Genomic DNA, 16,481 nt, shown 5'->3' on the forward strand with positions numbered 1-16,481 from the left:
CTCTCTTGGTTCCTGTTTTTCTTTGATATTATGGTGATATCAGTACCAACATCCAATAATGTGTTGAAACTGATGAATTATCAAGAGCTGATTGATAAATATGCACAAATTTTATAAGTCCATTTTAAAATCATTTGGTAGCTTGAGATTGGCTATACAGGGAATATTTATGCTGCAGAAATTGTCATGTATTATAAACCAGAAAACTTTATTCATTTGTTTTTGTTTGTTAATTTTTTGAAAGCCAATGTACCACCAGAAAACTTATTATTGTAAAGGTAAACTGGGAATTCATCCCTTCAGGACAGCATTAGTGAAACTTAAGGACATTATGACAAGTGAATTGGGCCAGTCGCAGAAGGAAAAACTCTGCATGAGTTCACTCATGTGAATACAGTCTAACTCACAGAAGCAGAGACTGGAGTGGCAGCGCCAGGGTCTCAGAAGAACGGGAAATGAGGAACATTTATACATTAGGCATAAAACTTCATCTATGCAAGATGAATAAGTTCTAGAGCTACAAGTCACAATGTGTACTTTAAAATATGTAGAGAAAACAGGTCTCATGTCATGTTTTTGTCACAGAGTATATACAGATGCCCAATTCTTCAAAATGTATGCACTTAATATGCGCAACTTTGTCTATCAATTACATCTCAATAAAACTTAAAAAAATAGGAAAATGTAGATAGGTGTTTTTAATCCTCAAATATCTAGTCTCAAAAATTAGCATAGTAAACTCAGAGATCTTGATTTTCATCATATATTTCTTAATTATTTAACCTCAATATTCATTTTTATAAAAGAGTATAATAAAAGTCTTACAAAAATAAATTTAAATTTGTTTAAAAAATGTCTTTGGAGGAATGCTAATGAAAAGATAAAAATATTTTTTGGCAGTATGGTGGTTTGAACTCAGTACCTCATGCTTGCTAAGTAAGAGTTTTGTCACTTGAATCATACCCACAGCCCTTTTTTTGCTTTAATTATTCTTTGTTCAGGGTCAGTCTCAGACAGAGACACTCTCACCTATGTCTCTCAAATAACTGGGATTACAGGTGTGTACCACCAAGCCCACTAACTTTCCTTTTTGAAGGATTAAAAAATATTCACATGGGATAAAAAATATACATGAATTCAGTTTAGAACAGAAGAAAGCATGAAGTATTAATTCCTGAGCAGAAAGGGAGTTGATCAGGAAAGTGGTTCTTGGAAAACCAGTTCCATTTTCAAAATGCTTTAACTTGACTAAAAAATTTAAGTAAGAAAAATGTATTGCTTGCATTATTATAACACCTATGAATACAAATATGGTTCTTGCCCTAGTATTCCCCCTCAGACATCTGTGTACTTCAGTGATTAATTTCAGTAAATTTCTCCAAAGAATAAAAGTCTATTTCTAAAGAAGTCCACAGCATCAAAGATCTAAATTTTGTATAAATTTTAACAGGTCACATGTCAAAGGCTGGTAGAAAGCCTCATTTTTGCAGAAGACAACTGTCATCAGAAGTGACAAATCTGTCATAAATTTTTTTGGAAGGGGAATTTAGTACAATACAACTTTGAGATGGAATTTAGTTTGACAAGAACAAGAAGTCAGAATCACCAAGTACTCAGGTAAGAAATGCATTGCCATCTACAATAACTTAACATGCAGTACAATTTCCATAACCTTTAAAAAAAACATTTTCCCCTAGGATTTGCTGAGTGGTAATCAAGTGTAATTTTCCTCCTTCCCAATGAGTACAAAATTTATTGGTTGATATTGCTTAGCTGAATTCAATATCTTCCATTTATCATTTTGCAAATGTGTAATTTATTCACTTATTGTAGGATTTACATGTATTTCAGATCAGATTATTTCATTGGAATTTCAAATTTCTAAACCCTCAGTTTCATCTAGCTGTAATTATGCAAAAAGCATTAGTCAATTTTCAAATAAAACCAGTCTGTATTTATATTTTTACTGCATCTAGTGGAAATGGCTTCTTAGAACAGCTTCTGGCAAGTGTTCTTCTCACTGATACAAAGATTGTAAGAGAAAGACTTAAAGACTTTCTGCACTCTTGCTGTATGGTTAGAAAGTTTCCTAATCACTGCTTTATATTTTAGGGAAAATATGCTTCTGTATGTTCAAGCTTCTGTAGGTCATGGCCAGAACAAAATGTTATTGGGACAGCATTATGAACGTGGAAAAGATAAACAATAGTGAAGGAAAACAGGCAAATAGTTCCTTTGTATGTGAAAGTGAAGCTCAACACTTTGAGGATTGTAATCCAAATGTCAATAATGACAAAATGCCTCAGGCATGTATGTACACACTTCTCTTGGAAACATTGTACATTTAAAGGAATAAACAGAAACCTGAAGATAAGTGCTTCTATATGGCAGCTGGCATCCTACTTCCAAGTCTATCTCTGTGAAAGAGAAAACACAGGAGGGATTATTCATGGTGGAAGATTCTGGAGTCAGGGAAGGGCCATAATTGGAGACACATGCTCTTCAACCTCATGTTATTTCCTTTCTATATGCCTTAAAACTTGCAGTTGTCAGTTCTTCAGACGTAAAAAAAAAACCTTTTATGCTTTCTGTGTCTCCTACACAGCGAAAAATAAGAGGCAGTGTGGCTTAAAGGGTCTTTTGGGTAACCCCATCATTCAGCAATCATCCTTGGAATGCTTATATGAGCAATCTTGAAGAATATTTTAGAAGCAATGCTAAAAATGATGGTAGGACTACAGAAAACTGAAGAAGTTTCCTTGACACATGGAACTTACCTGAGAAGACAGTAAATTGAACACCAACACCAACTGTGCTAGAGAAGTAGAGTATGCTGGTAAAGTTACAGCACAGACAGATAACCTGGTTAGACTGGGAGAAGTATGTTGAAAATGGCTTCACAGTTTTCATGCTTATTCATTAGTAGGAAAGAGGGAGAAAGGAGAGATTAAAACCAATGTGCAAATTCCCAGATACAAGTAAGAGCCTACTGTCCTTCAGAAATACAGGGAAAATGTTCATTCCATTAAAGAGTAATGAAATTAACTCCACTTTATTGATGATGGATCAATAAGAGAAGGTCAACACTCTAGTGAATGATATCACTAAATCAACACTTCCATTTCCAGTTTGAATTTAAACTTGAGTAAGTACAATGGGACCTCTCTTTACCAGATAACATATATTAGCTGCAAAGTTCTTGCCATGGTGGCTGGTGAATACTGTACTGCTCCATCTATTCCTTCTCTTACATGTTCATGAATTAAAACACATATATAAAAGTGTCTAGCCAGAAAGACAAAAGTTCAAATAGAGGAAATTGAAAGGAAAGAACTAGATACATGATGTTTGAAAAACTTAACAGTGAGAAAAGGAAGATGGGTACAGAAGAAAATGAAACAGTGGTAATAATGTAAAATCCAAATCTGATAATAGCTATGCACTAGAGTGTACCTTGTTAGAGACACCATCCTGACGAGTTCTGGGTCAGCTGAATGATGCTGCTTTAATGAGAGCTAGAACAGCTGAACCTCTGTCCAGTTAACTGAATTCTACAATTACTCTATCTCTGCTGCAGACACTACAACCCTTATCAACTTCATTAAGTGCTACACTGTTGGAACCATTCACAGAGAGCTTCGTTTTTCTCTTTCAACCTTTTGATCGCCACAAGATTTTTGTTATTGGAAAATTATAGACTGAACAGCAAGAAAGTCAGCTAGCAGCAGACTGTAAGAAACACAATTTGGAGACAAGAAACTCCTTTTTTCCCCCTCTTTAGCAAAAGATATGATTTTAAGCAAATAATGTACTTAATAAATGTTCCTTTAGTTATAACACCATTTTTCTATATACCTGAGTAGTTTTCCAACCCCCAAAACTTTCCCTAAAAATGGGATTATAACTTGGCAGACAAAAGGAGTATGAACATGGTCAAAGAATGCAAAGGTAATTTCACAGGAAGGATTAGCACAATAATCAAGATATGAAAGCACATCCCACAGTCAGAACAAAAATTAAAAAACAGAAGCACCAGTACTGTCTCTCAGTGTTGTTAAAAGCTCTTCTCCACTAACTCCTACATTCATTCCTTCAGTGACAAATCACACGCACAGAAGCGATAGGAAGCATATTTATAATTTATTCCATTGATTGTATAATGGACTGGGACAAAGTCTAAGAAATGTATATTGGCCAGGAAAATATTCACCTTTAACCAAGTTTCTTCCAATGGTTTCTTCAGTGACAGTGAGAAAAATCTTAAAGAAATCAAAAGTGGAAATGGAGATTGCCATTCTATCATGAAACCAAGCACAAGCAGAGGAAGAGTTACCAAATGGTTAACTTTGGAGGAAGAAGAAAAAGAACTCAGAATGAAGGACAAAACCAATTTCATGTAAGTCTACAATCATGGTTTTGGGACTAGATTGTTACAGGCCTTCAGTATTGATTAGAGATACTTACATTATTCTTGGTTGATTGTACACACAGTTCTAGTACACAGGACTCAAATTATCTGGCCCAGAATTCTGTTACTTCCTATTTAGAAATACTATAGCAGAAATTGAAAGAATAATTGAATATATAGTCAGAAAGGTAGAAAATAAACCTTAGGAGGCACTGAGGGGAGGTTGAAAAAATATATTTGGATATCATCAAAGCAGTGTTCTTTTTTGATTTTATTTTTATCGTTATTTCACTAACATATTTTAATTGTATAAAGAGATTTCATTGTGATACATCCATACATGAATGTAATATGCTTTGATCAAATTCATTCCCTCTATTACTCTTTCTTATCTTCCTTCCCTCCTTTGCAACATATTAATGGGTTTCATTGTTCCATTTTTTCAAATGAACATATAAAGTACTTCAATTATATTCACCCTGTCACCCTCTCCTTTAGCCTCACCCCCCCACACAGTGGTTTTTTTTCCCTTCCAGCAGCCCCCCCTTTTAAACTTATGTCTTTTTTCATGGTCTAGATTCCATATATGAATGAAAATGTGATTATTTATCTTTCTGAGACTGGATCATTTTGCTTGACATGATGATTTCTAGTTTCATTCATTTACATAAAAACAATCAATTGCATCTTTATGGATGAATAGTACTCCATTGTATATATATATGCCACATTCTCTTTAGCATTCATTGGTTGATGGGCACCTCAGCTAATTTCAGAGCTTGACTATTGTCAATAGTGTTGCTATAAACATGAATATGCAGGTGTCTCTGTTGTATCCTTGACTTGCATTCCTTTGCATATATGTCCAGGAATGGTATAGCAGGATCATATAGTTGCTCTATTTTTAGCTTTTTTGAGGATTCTATATATTTATTTCCATAGTGCCTGCACTAATTTACATTCTCACTAGCAGTGAGAATGCCATATTTTGTTGTTTATTTTCTTGATGATAGCCATCTGACTGGATAAGATGGAATCTTAGTATAGTTTTGGTTTGAAATTTCTTTATGGGTAAGGATAGTGAACATTTCTTAATGAATTTATTGGCCATTTGTATTTCTTTTTTAAAAACTAGTTCATTTTCTGGATTATTTGTTCTTTTGGCATTTAATTTTTGGACTCTGTACATTCTGAGTATTAATCTGTGGTGAATAGCTCGCAAGAATTTTCTTCCTTTCTGTCAGTTGTCTCTCGATTCTGGTAATTATTTCCTCTGCTGTGAGGAAGGTGTTAAGTTTGATACAATCCTATTTGTTAATTTTTGCTCTTATTTCCTGAGCAGTTGGAGTTCTATTCAGAAAGCTATTGCTTATATCTTCAAGTGTTTTCCCTAGTAGTTTCAAAGATCTTGTATTAAGATCTTTGACTCATTATGAATTGATTTTTTTACAAGATGTAGTTTCAGTCTTCTACATGTGAATATTGTTTTCCCAATACTATTTATCAAAGAGACTGTCTTTTCCCAATGTGTATTTTTGGCATTTTGTCAAAACTCAAAATGCTGTATTTGTATGGGTTTATTTCTGGGACTTTTGTTCCATCCCATTGGTCTATATGTCTATTTTTGTGCCAATACCATGCTATTTTATTACTATGGTTCTGTAGTATAAAGAAGTAGGTGTTGGAAACTTCCAACAGAATTTGAAGTCAGGTGTTGGAAACCTCCACTTTTGCTCATTTTGCTGAGGATTGCTTTGGCTAGTTGGGGTCTTTTATGCTTCTATATGAATTTTAGAAGTCTATATGGACTTTCCTATTTCTCTGAAGAGTGACATTGTAATGAAAACAGTGTTGCTAACTACTGGGATAAAGTAAGGAGCCAATGCACACACAAAGGTACAACAGTTGCATGGGCTCCTGAGTCAAATCATATGTGATCTTTTCTTCATTCTTTTGGTGTGAGAGGTATCCCACTAGTGGTCTATTCTGATACAGAATACTTGAGGTAATCAATTCATAAGGAGGTAAGATTTCTTCAGAGTTCTTAGACCATGGTTAGCTGACTCTATTACCTTGAGCCTGTACTGAGGCAGTACAACATGGCAGGGAGCATGTGGTAGAGGAGGCTGCTCACCTTATGGCAGCCAGGAAGCAAGGGGAAAAGGAAGGGGCTAGCATTCCAATATCCTATTCAAGGGAATGCCCCTAATATCCTAACTTCCTTCCACTATGCCCTACCTTCTAATGGTTCCAGCACCTTGCAATAGCACCACAGGCTGGATTCCAAACTTTTAGCAAGTGGCCTTTGAGGTACATCTAAGGTCCAAACCATAACATCACTCTAAGGTTATGTGAATGTGTGAACACATGACACCTTATACTGGACAGATGACATTAACAGCAGTTAACAAGTCACATATAATCACAGTTCAAGGGAGGACATCATTGTCATACAGGCACTTGGGTATTACATTCAGAAACAAAGTGAACAACATGGTCTGTTAGGTAGGATTTGTGATTAAAACATGGAAGATAATCTCTGGTTCTCACAGGAGTATGTGCTTGGCTTGTTTGCATAATTCAACCTGCTGGCAGGTTACTAAACCCCACTATTCAGGAACAGTTAGGCAGTATGCCTAGTCTCCTTGATAAAGACAGTTATTTGACTTCCAAAAGAGGAATGGAAAATTTCATTTAGGCCTTTTTTATTGTTTTATTATTCATATGTGCATACAATGCTTGGGTCATTTCTCCCCCCTTGTCCCCACCCCCTCCCTTACCACCCACTCCGCCCCCTCCCTCTCCTCCCCTGCCCCCTCAATACCCAGCAGAAACTATTTTGCCCTTATCTCTAATTTTGTTGTAGAGAGAGTATAAGCAATAATAGGAAGGAACAAGGGGTTTTGCTGGTTGAGATAAGGATAGCTATACAGGGCATTGACTCACATTGATTTCTGTGCGTGTGTGTTACCTTCTAGGTTAATTCTTTTTGATCTCACCTTTTCTCTAGTTCCTGGTCCCCTTTTCCTAGTGGCCTCAGTTGCTTTTAAGGTATCTGCTTTAGTTTCTCTGTGTTAAGGGAAACAAATGCTAGCTAATTTTTCAGGTGTCTTACCTATCCTCATACCTCCCTTATGTGCTCTTGCTTTTATCATGTGCTCAAAGTCCAGTCCCCTTGTTGTGTTTGCCCTTGATTTAATGTCCACATATGAGGGAAAACATACAATTTTTGGTCTTTTGGGCCAGGCTAACCTCACTCAGAATGATGTTCTCCAATTCCATCCATTTGCCAGCCAATGATAACATTTTGTTCTTCTTCATGGCTGCATAAAATTCCATTGTGTATAGATACCACATTTTCTTGATCCATTCATCAGTAGTGGGGCATCTTGGCTGTTTCCATAACTTGGCTATTGTGAATAGTGCTGCAATAAACATGGGTGTGCAGGTGCCTCTGGAGTAACCTGTGTTACAGTCTTTTGGGTATATTCCCAGGAGTGGTATTGCTGGATCATCATTTAGGCCTTTTGAGGCCCTTCTGACTTACCAGATTTTAAGGCACACTTAACATTGAACCTTAAATTTAAGCCTTACACTCCTTAAACTTTCAATCTAGGCCTATTCAAATTCAGTTGAATAAATATTCTATATCCCTAGTTCATTTTTTCCCCCGAAGCACTGTAGTTGTAATGCCTTTTCCCCTGTGTCATGAGGGCAACAGTTTTTGCTATACTTCCCACAGAGGCTTTTTACTTAGAGGAGATAGAGGAAATGGATGCAGATGACTTTTTCATAATAGCTTCTGGTTCCCTCACATGCCATGTACCAGGAAGGAGGTTCTATCTGGTGTCTTGACCTGTTCTAACCTTTCCTAGGCACTCAGTGAGACCCATAGAACAGATCTTATAAGTAATTAGCAGTTTTCCTTGTGACTGTGGCTCTTAGTCTTTCTGCATTTTTATGCAAGACAACACCTGGTTTTTAGCAATTCATTAAAAATAGCTGAAATTTTTTATTTGTCTATATGTTTCCTGTTTTTGTAAGTGATCAATCACATCCCTATATCCTTGGAAACATCTGTCTTTACTTAGATTTTAGGTTAGTTGGCTATATAAAAAGTTCATCTCTCTTATAAGTTCAAAAGTGTGAACTTTCACATTGACCAGAGTCTCCCTATTTCAAGGTTAGGATTAATGTCTTTTTTACACTTTCTACATGGTAAGCAGAGGCTGGGAACCTACTAGTCTTTATTATTATTATTATTATTATTATTGTACTGGGGTGTACATTGTGTCTTTTACAAAAGTTCTTACACTATATCATAGTTGAATTCACCCCTTCCATCATTCTTCTTTATGCTTCCCTCTCTCCCACTTCCTGGAGCAGTTTCAAAAGTTCTTAATTTTCCATTTACATTCATGAGTACATAGTATTTCAGCCTTGTTCACCCTCCTACACCTTTTCCTTATATTCTCCTCCTACCTACTTGTACCAGTTCCTCAGACAGGACCTGTTTTGTTTTCTTGTTCTCCACTTTTGAAAAGAAGCCATTTTTGTTTATTTAAGGTAGCTATCCAAGGTGTTTCATCATGACATTTATATACACATATATATATATATATATATATATATATATATATATATATATATGGAAAGGGACTCTTCATAACATCCAAATTGGTCGTAAATATTCCCATTACCGTTTTACATGTTGTGTAACCCACTACTTGAAAATTATTCTATGTTTGTGATAGCTTAGTTCACAAAGCTATACAAGATCCTATACAATAATTTGGTACGAGAGTAGAGAAGAGTTGGGAATACCAGGGGGGGTGTAGGAAGGAGAAGGGTACATGGTTGAGAAGGGTACATGGTTGTTCTAGCTTCAGGTTATCTGGGGATCATATGTGATCTATCCTTATAGTGATGGGGATTGTTAGCATAGTAAAGACCACAGACTTTGAAGTTTTATAGATGCAAGTTTGAATGCTGACTCATGACTTTAGTTTTTAGTTAACATACATGTATGTATGCATGTATTGTAACCCAAATTAGTTCATCCCCTCTATTTTTCCTCTTTCTACCTTAGTCTCCTTCTTATGGTGATTGCGACAGGTTTGAAAATTCTATATTCATTCTTGTGTAGGAAGTACATTAACCATATTCACCTTCTTAACTTCCTTCTTTTACCCTTTCTCTCTTGTATGTGACCAACCCTTAGAATGACCTGTTTTCCTAATATTGTTTGTATTTATAATGAGTCTATATTCCACATCTGAGAGAAAACACATGGCCTTTGGTTTTGTGAACCTGGCTATCTTCAATTAAGATGATGTTCTCCGGTTCCATCCATTTGTCTGCAAATGACAAAATTTCCTTCTTCTCTGTGGCTGAGTAAAATTCCAGTGTATATAATTCCACATTTTCTTAATCCACTCACCAGTAGTGGGGCATCTTAATGAACTTCATTTCTGTGCTAAGGTATTCTGCAATTTTCCTCTCCTTATGTTACTGGTTTCTTCAGTTTGTTTTAGTCTTCCTGGTTCAGTGATTTTCACCTTCTATTTCAATTTGCCTGGTAAGTCTCCCTCTTGCAGTATAATATGTTTACTCTTAGATCAATGCTACCTACACTATTTTCTTAAAGCCTTTTCTGAGCAAATTCCTAATGAGATCCTTTATAGTAGTTTCCTGTTATAATGAAAACAACTATAAAATAAATAATTTTGTTCTTATTTAAATACAAGTGAGGAAACATTTAAAAATGCTCATATTTTCATGATATGTATAGTAAAAAGATTGCTGAAAATGTGAATGAGGAAGTCATTTTTCCATGCTGAGTTTCAATATGATGGCTATTAGAGATTTGATGTCTAAAAATTGATGGGTGATATATTTTGAAATAGATGTCTTTTCTTTGTGATAGTATGCTCTGAATATCTTAATTCTAAAGTTTCTGTTTATTATTTTTATACAGAATGAAAATATGTCTCAACACCATCCATGTCCCAAGACTTTTAAAAATAGAAATCTGAAAAAATAGTGTAAAGTGTTTTGTGTCTATCTGGAATTAAGTTGCATAATTATCCTCAGTAATCTATTCCCATGATCTTTAATGTAACTAATACACAAGATGTCATGTATAATTATACATACATATGTATCAAACATTTGTCTCTTGTTTTCAATGCATATATATATTATATATATATATGCAATCAAGACATTATTGGTATGCCTTATTGATACTTGAAGGATGTCTATAATTGTATAACTCTCATATATAAACTCATGTCTTGCCTTTCTCTCTTAAACTTTGTATATATCTTCATATACTGTTAAAATACCATGATCTATGTTTAGCTATTTTTATAAATATTACATAAGCTACAGACTCTTCATAACATCCAAATTGGTTATAAATATTACCATTACCATTTTACATGTTGTATCACCCACCACTTGAAAATTATTCCGTGTTTGTGATAGCTTAGTTCACAAAGCCATAGATGATCCAATACAATAGTTTGGACCAAGAATAGAGAAGAGTTGGGAATACCAAGAGGGTGTAGGAAGGAGAAAGGTGCATGGTTGTTCTAGCTTCAGGTTATCTGGGGATCATATGTGATTTATCCTTATAGTGATGAGGATTGTTAGCATAGTAAAGACCACAGACTTTGAAGTTTTATAGATGTAAATTTGAATTCTGACTCATGACTTTAGTTTTTAGTTAACATTTTGAGCCTCATTATCTTTTTCTGAAAGCATGGCATATTGATAATGGCAACTAACTTGTAGGACTATTGTGATGATTGAGTAACATTCAAATACAAATTCAAATACTGGGTCTTAGCCTAGACCCAGTACCTATTAAGACTCACTGGAAGTTTAAGTGTGTGTTGCTGGCAGGAGGTAAAAAGAATTCATTATGAGAGTGAAATACCTTTTGCTGAGGCTTGCTATGAGGAGACACAATGCTAAGAACTGTGTGTGTATGATTTTATCTTATCTGCACAATAATCCCCTCAGGTACGTAATGTAAGTTTCATTTTGTATTGTATTGAATTGTAGAATAGGTGAAGTAATAAGAAATCGAAGTATGTAAATGTTAAAGTATCTTTACCATGTTTACATAGTTCAATCTACAGAATCAGTATTCAAACTAAGAACTTGAAATACCAAGTGTTTCTTCTGCATCTTTTTTGTAGATAGTTCAGTGGAATTTAATACAGAACACTGGATTCAGGCTATGGAAAAGCTTGGAAGCAGAACAGGATTATTGAGGCATCACAGAGACAGATCTGGAGGAGGCTATCATTTCTAGAACAGAGAATTAAGATAAGGAGACAATGTTACTGGAGCCAAGGGATTGGGGTCACCTGATGAAATCTAGAATTATGGCAGTGCTATCTAGAAGGAGCTAGTGATGGGAAAGTGTCCTACTAGCTAAGAAGACATTGTAAGCAAAGAGAGAACAGGGAATATACACGCTGGTGTCTTCCCTCCCACAAACTGTCCAGTCTTCTGCTATTTCCTCCTATTGGCTAGACACAGAGGATGCCCCCCATACAGAAACAAAGAAAATACATCCTAAAGGATTCAGTTGTGCTGTGTTACAGAGCAACACACAAAGCATGGAAAATAGACTTGAGGACAGGAACCTTTACTTTCTGTAGATGCCCTTATAAAATACCCTACTTTCTTGAGTCTATTTTTTTGAGTGTCTGTGTTACAAATGTTACAAAATACTAGTGAAATTAATTTAAAAGGAGGACAGATTTATCTGGGCTCATAGTTAGAGTGTCTATCCATTGTTGCTTGGTCCCATTGCTTTGGGTTTGTCCTAAAGCAGAGAATCTTTGCAGAATTGCAGGGAGAATGACCTTATTCACCTCATGGTGGCCAGTAAGTAAAGAGAGAGAGAGAAAGAGCCAGCCCAGGGTCCAAATAGCTCCTTCAAGGATACTGAAGTGACCAAACTTCCTCCATCAGGTCTCATCTCCTAAAGGTTTCACTACCTTTTGGTGCCCCACAGTCTGGTGATCAAGCCTTCAGCATATGGGCCTTTGGGGGATATTTAAAATTCAAGACATAAAAAATTGAGAAAATGGCTATAAGACATTAGATGGTAATGGGATGGGTTTTCAATCATGGAAGATGGATGCATCTTTCATGTCTTACATACTTATTGAAGTAAGTTGTGCATAAGTTGTTTACCTTTAACCCATGTTTAGCTGCTATAAAATTAGTAGACATAAACCTCTTTATACCTAAAATGCTTTAGTAGATCTGATTTATCTTGTTTACTGGAAATTGGTATTTATTTTTAGACTTATAAACACAGGTTTACTTATGTTGGCAGTCCTTTGTTAATATTTTGTTTGATTTCTTGGATTTGACTGGTGTCTAGTCTAGAATGTAAGCTGCAGAAAGATAGAGATTTTACTGATATCTCAATGCAACCTGGCACAATGCAATTGCTTGATTAATGTTTGGGACTCAATTCATGATTTGTTTAACTAATGTTTCATCTATTACTGTATTTTTATGCTTAGAAGTTTTTGTCTTTTATGTATTGAAATGCTTCTCAGTATCCTGACAGTTAACCTTATTAGATTTGTCTTCTTACATTGCATAGTGTCTTAGTTACTATGGCAACCATTTTCCCTATTTTAGTTGTGTAGATATTAGAAAACAACTGCGTAAAATTTATTTTTGTTTGTCTTTTCTCTGATATTTATTCTTCCCTTTTAACTAGTTTCAGAATTGCTATTTAGTTTTAGGTTCACATAGCACAGTACTTGCAAGAACTCTGAGTCTATTTTTGCTAGCTTAGAAACTGGTTTATTATAAAAAAATTAAAGTATCTGTTATAAAGAGGGTTTTATAGGGTCCTCATTACTTCACACAGCCTAAAATTTATCTCTATAAGAATGATGAAATATGGTAATGTATTCATTGCCTAATTACTTAATACATATCTTCTCCAATTAAAACCCCAATAATTAACTATTGTGCAACCTGAAAAGAGTGACTTATAAAAGTCTTGTTATGAACAGTAAATAAAAACATTCAGTGTCCTCTTAAGTTATAAAATTGTATGATTTTAGTAGTGTCACTAAAATAGCTTGCTGTAGAGAAGATCAAGAAACAATATTGTTCTCTGTACCAGGACAGAAGATTTTTGTTCACCATTCTTGATTTTGAATTTGTATAAAGACACCCAAGGTGTTATAACATAGCAAAATACAGACTCCATGCTCTGGAGGTAAACTGCTTATGGTTACTAGCCATACAATCTTGGGTAAGATGTTAATTGTAACAATAACTCAATTTCCTTACCTATAAAATGGAAAGCACCTACTAGTAGCATCTACTTCAAAGGGCTGTGAGAATTAAATGAGTTAAAGCATACGTAAAAGAATTCATGGCACTTGATAAGTACCATATAAATGATAGCAGTTATGTATATAACTGTAAAAGCAATTTTATGACTTTACTAGTTAGAATGACTCAGTAGCTCTCCTAAACTCTTTAGAATGTGATGGAAATATTATGTACTCATGTATGAAAATGGAAAAATGAAACCTGTTGAAACTATTCCAGTAATGGGAAGAGGGAGGATAATGGAGACTTATGGAGGGGGTGAATTCAACTATGATATATTATAAGAACTCTCATAAATGTCACAATGTACCCCCCAGTACAAAAAATAATATGATTCAAAAATACGCTATCCACACTCTTTACCATGGTCCATATGGACTTACATTATCTTCCCCTACTTCCTTTCAACTCATTTTATGATAATCTCCCTTAGCTAATCCTAACCAGTAATGCTGGCTGTGTTTAAGTTTCAAGAACATGCAAAGTCATCTCCCATCTCAGAGCCCCTGTGGCTCTTGATCTGGCCGCTTGGAAGGCTCTTTACACAAATAGCTCTTTACTATCTCTGGGTCTTAAATAAAAAATGTCTTCTCTTCAGAAAGACTTTCTCTAGTTATCCTATGTATTAACTGCCCCTTCCACAAGTTATCTTTAGCATAGAAGCTTTCTTCCAAATTCGTATCATAATCTGTCATCTATCTGTCCATCTCTATCTATCTATCTATCTATCACCATCATCATCTATTATCTATCATCTTTATTCTATTTGTTTTTTCCTTAGTGGAATTTGTCAAGGTTGGGGAACCTATTATTTTATTTTACCTTAATGTTATTTTATTTTCAGTGTCTGGCATAAAAAACAGATTTAAAAACTATGCGATCAGTTCATGCAAGAGCAAAATAATAAGTGAGTAGATAAAATGGATAGAATGATGCATATTTTAAGCTTAACAGAAGTAAAATCTTAGACGTACTGACAAATAATGATTATAGCAAGATCAGTGGGCTAAACTGTCTGGATTTCCACTTTATTTATGCATAAATTTTGGTGTATTCTTGGTACCTATGGATTTGAAATTCTTTGAGGTCATCTCGAGACTTCTAAAAAAGTTCATGAATACTTTGGGATTTAGTATGAAAGCATATCATTAAGGATTGAGCTGTGAGGTATATTCTCTTTGAGGAAAAATGGAGATTTTCAAGTTAAGAAATAAGTAAAGAAATTTAGTTATTACCCACAAATGTAAGTTTGACGGTACTGGAGACAGTTTTGTAACTTTAAGTTCCTCTCCTAGACTGAAAGCCTGAGGACTGCAGGGTTCTTGTGCTTAGGCCCCTCTTCCCCAGCAACTGAACCTCAGACACCATGGTACTTAGTCCATGGTCTTTGAATAAAGGGGTTAGGGAAAAGGTTTACATTTTATTTATAATCTTTATTATTTTAAGAAAGAAGCCAACTTGTGAGTTTACTCGGTAGGAATAAAATATTTAAGAGCATATAGTTAAGGAAGCTTTTATTAGAAAATGTTGCCATGGCAAAATGCATTATTTTACTTAAAGCTGCAAAATTCTATGAAATGGTTACTCTTAGATCCCATTTTACAAGTGAGACACTGATCATGTAGTTCCTGAGCTAGTAAATTAAAGAGCTGCTGAGACCCATGTTGGCATGACTATAGAAGCAAAAAGCTTGAGCCTTCACTATATTATTCTATTTCCTCTCAATTTGATGTATATGTAGGATTGTTATAAGTAGCCAGGGAGAGAGGTGGATATAGGGTTTGTGTGGGACACAAAACCATAGCAGAAACTTCTATCCAAATAATACAATTGCTAACTGAAGTTTGGAATTGTTACTATATTTATTAAGATGATAGTGCAGACATCAGAGGTAAATATAGCTATGGTATAGTTCTGTAAAAAGACATTTTGAGTTTTATCCTTTACATACGAATAGTTGCCTAAATCAAAGTGCATGAAAATATAATTGAAAATTCTTTACTGAGGAGGAGCAAAGTGAGTAGGTTGCTACAGTATCTTTATTAAAGTCAAGGGGATGTTGCTTTATTAAAGTCAAGGGGATAAATCTCCATCCTGTTCTAACCCTAATTACAGTATTTCTAAAATGCAAAGACCAATGGTGACCTTTTTCCCTAGCCCCAATAAAAGATTTAAAATTATGTATCAAATAAAATAGAACTCATATAAATTTTTCTACTGTACATCAGATTTGAAGAATTGAAATTTTTCCATAACACTTTTGAAATTATAGGGGAAACAACTTATCAAGTAGATAATTAAGTTTTCTCTTAATACATTAGGGATATGTCATATTTTAAGGAACATTAATAGATGTAACACTTATGTAAATAAAGTCAATGGTTAAAATCAAAATATGTCAATAACTCTAAGGCATTCTTCTGCTACATAAATTCTGTTTTTTTCCATTTGTCACTTACTATTACCTCAGTGTTCCTTCTTCAACCATTGTCATTTAAGCACATCTTTTGATAGACAGATGCATACTGATTCTAACAAAACCCTCTACTATGAAGCCTTCCTCAATACTTAACCAGTTTAACAAACAGAGAATGATCACTCAGGATGGCTGTCCAATCCTTCCAATTTGTTCCATTACTCTTTTTCACAATTTTCAATTACAAATGAAATTGCCTATTCCTATCCC

At 34.8% G+C, this 16,481-nt stretch overlaps 1 long non-coding RNA gene across 1 annotated transcript in view; it reads left to right on the forward strand.

Annotated features, from left to right (window-relative positions):
• Window positions 1-1,448: 1,448 nt before the first annotated feature.
• The window catches only part of LOC141410777 (uncharacterized), a 40,348-nt gene continuing 25,315 nt past the window's right edge, over window positions 1,449-16,481 (forward strand). The window contains exons 1-2 of the long non-coding RNA XR_012435561.1: window positions 1,449-1,617; window positions 4,244-4,396. This is a non-coding gene — a long non-coding RNA (uncharacterized lncRNA). The remainder of the gene's footprint in view (window positions 1,618-4,243; window positions 4,397-16,481) is intronic.

The sequence above is a fragment of the Castor canadensis genome, chromosome 9, assembly GCF_047511655.1.
Source record: "Castor canadensis chromosome 9, mCasCan1.hap1v2, whole genome shotgun sequence".
Taxonomy (NCBI): Eukaryota; Metazoa; Chordata; class Mammalia; order Rodentia; family Castoridae; genus Castor; species Castor canadensis.